A 2,984-nucleotide genomic window follows, 5' to 3' on the forward strand; every position below is an offset into this window, starting at 1 on the left:
GGGTAGCTACTCCTAGAAGTCCCTGCCCCTGGCTTCCAAGGCTGAGATTCCTTGCACGGCCTGGTGTTCAAGGCCAGTACAAACCTGGGCATCTTACCCCGAGGCATCCCCAGGCCGCCTAGTGACTAGAAGCAACTAGACCCGGCTTTTCCTGTGCCCCAGTAAGGCCTGCTTGGGAAGGTGGGCTTGGCATTGCCCCAACTTAGTACAAACCCCTCCTCCCCTAGCCCAGTCTGGCCAGAAAATGGGTAGGAAGTAGTGCTGAGAGGTGGGTGCCTTGATTCCCCAGGTCCGCTGGTTTCCTGGACTGCCTTCTTGTATTTACTCTGGTGTTTCCCTTCTTCCGAGCAAAGTCAGGTCCAGGCTGATGTGAAACCTCCTGACCTGCTGAGGAAGTGAGGAGCAGTGACCCAAGAGGCTGCTCCCTTCTGTTGTGGGAGGACACTGCCAGTGATGGGACTCAGCAGCTGGCCTGGGGAAGGAAGCCCTGGCCTTTTTCCATCCCCTCTTTAGAAAAGGAGCTATCTTCCTGGGAGACCTCTGGGCAGGCTCAGGGGGTCAGTGAGCTCAAGGGGGACTACGGGCACACTAAGTGTGAGAGTGCGGGGTGCTTTTTTATGGGGCCATAACTTCCAGCCATCCTTTGGACTCCAACAGTTTGAGATTCGCAGATGCTCTGGTGGTTCTGATGGCTCCAAGGCTAGATAGAGTGTTTGGGAATTGTAGATGCCTGGCAGAGGCATGGTACCCTGTGAGTAGTTATGACCCTGAGTCCTCCTGTCAGGGCATGCCATGATCTAGAGGGCTCTGAAGAAGCTCTCAGGGGGGTATGTGTCCTTAACCCTAATTAACTGAAAACTATGATCTCCTTGCTCTAAGCATGGGCAGGTCTGGGGATGGAGGGACTAAGAGGAGAGCTTGGCTTCTATATGTTTGTCCCAAGCTGTTCTGCACCTCTGCTGGGTGGGTGTAGCATATTAGGGAGAGCAACTAGGGCTGGTAGGGGGCTGCTTATCATACAACACTGGATTTTAGTGTTGCCTTTGTTTCCTTCTTACTCTCCAACCCATGGTAAGACTTTCTTCACTCTGGGCCTCAGTTTTCTCAACTATAAGGCAAAGAAGTTGGAGTAGAAATGATTTTTGAGGACCGTTCCATCTCTAAATCTGTGGTCCAGATCCTGGGCTTAAGGGACATAAGACAGCATCAGCAAGGCAGTTGTCCTTTCTTCAGTGGTTTGGCCGAAATCTCTGGATGCTCAGTGGACTTGGGGAGGAGTGGTATGTAGCTGGTGTGCTGGACTTTCTAGCTCCTATCCCCAGTCCTTGACCCACAGAGGCATTTGTGTCCTGGGTACCTCCTTTTCCCCTGATCCAGGATATAGGTCAGGAAGAGGCAGATGGTGAGAAGGTGAGGATGGGGAGGTGGACAGGGTACTTACCCCTCATTCCACCCCAGCACCTAGCATGGTGTCTGGTGTATAGTAGGCACTCATCAAATGTTTGGATGCTTGTCAGGACCCCTGCTGGCTATTTGGAGCTATCCCATATCTCACCATATGATGCATGGAGTAGCATTCTCAGTCTGGGAACTGTAGCAGCCCAGGTAACCAGCAGTCTGGGCTTGAAGGCAACCAACATCCTGAAGCCCAGATCCAGAGCCACCCCCCTGGTGTGTGCCTCCTACCTAGAGTGCTAGACGTCTCTCATTGTGATAGGAACCCTACAGTCCCAGCCCTAGGAATGAGGTGGTGGCTTTTTTGTAGTTGGTTAATTTTGGGGGTCATGGAGGTGAAAGGTGAGATGCACTCAGACGCCCAAGGCCCCTATACTCCTCCTGCTCCCAGGCCTGATCACTACAAAGATGGATGGACGGATAAGTGCATGTCGTGAGGCAGCTAGACATGGCATGGCTGCTATGGCAGCTTTTGCCACCTCTTTAGGCATCATCTGTGTCCCTTTCTGCCTTGGGAGGCCAAGAGAGGGGCAGGAGTTAGGCAACCTGGAGAATGTGTATTCCCCCCTTCCTTCCCCTCCACTTACCCTGTCACACAGTCCTGGCCTGGCTCTTAAGGGCCTACTCCTCCTCCATGGGCCTCCAGGTCAACCTTTCCGTGTTGGCAGCCCTAGGCACAGGAGTAAAGATCTATAAGCACTTTGGATGAGCAAGTCTTGCCATTTGGGAACCTACAGGCTCATTTGCCTCTTCATAATGTAGATTGTCGTGGAGTGGGGTCAGGGTTGGGTTTTTTTCCTCTTTTATTGAGATATAACATGTATGGCAAAATACCTGTACTTTACTATTTAGCCTGATGAGTTTTCACATGTGTGTATAGTTGTGTATAACCCCAATTCCAGTCGAGAGGTAGAGCATTTCCATCACTCTGCAGGGTTTTCTTATGCCCCCTTCCAGTCAGTTCCCCCCACAAAGGTAACCACCATTCTGACCTGTATCCCTATGAATTACTCTTGCTTGCTTTCAAGATGGTGGGCTTCTTGCTTTTCCCTAGTGAGGATCTGATCCCTAGCTCAGGAGAGGCTAGTTTTTATAGCAGACCTATTGACCCCAGAGGCCACTTATGGCTTTAAGTGGTGACATGAATTTACCTTAGTAGAGGCCTCCATGGGGTTGGCACTGGTTAACATTATCCCAGGACCCCTCCTGCCACTTGCCTACACATTCCAGACCCCCACCCTGACTGGAGGCAGAAGTCTAGGAGGAGGGTTGGCAGGATACTGAGAAGGTCACCACATCCCCTAGCCCTGTGTTCCCTGTCTCTTCTCCAAAATTGGTCCAGGGAGCCTCTTTGGGACAAGGGTTCTGGGTCCCTTTAACCTTAAACTCCAATAGCCATTTGACTTTTCAGAAACCCTTCCTGGCCTTTCTGCTTAGGACCTGGCCTAGGTGGGGCTTAGGGCTCCTGCTTGGTTATGCCCCTTGGGCATCAGGAGTAGGTAGTAGGTTAGAGTGGGCTTCTCGTCTGT

The sequence above is a fragment of the Pteropus vampyrus genome, unplaced genomic scaffold (assembly GCF_000151845.1).
Source record: "Pteropus vampyrus isolate Shadow unplaced genomic scaffold, Pvam_2.0 Scaffold50, whole genome shotgun sequence".
Taxonomy (NCBI): Eukaryota; Metazoa; Chordata; class Mammalia; order Chiroptera; family Pteropodidae; genus Pteropus; species Pteropus vampyrus.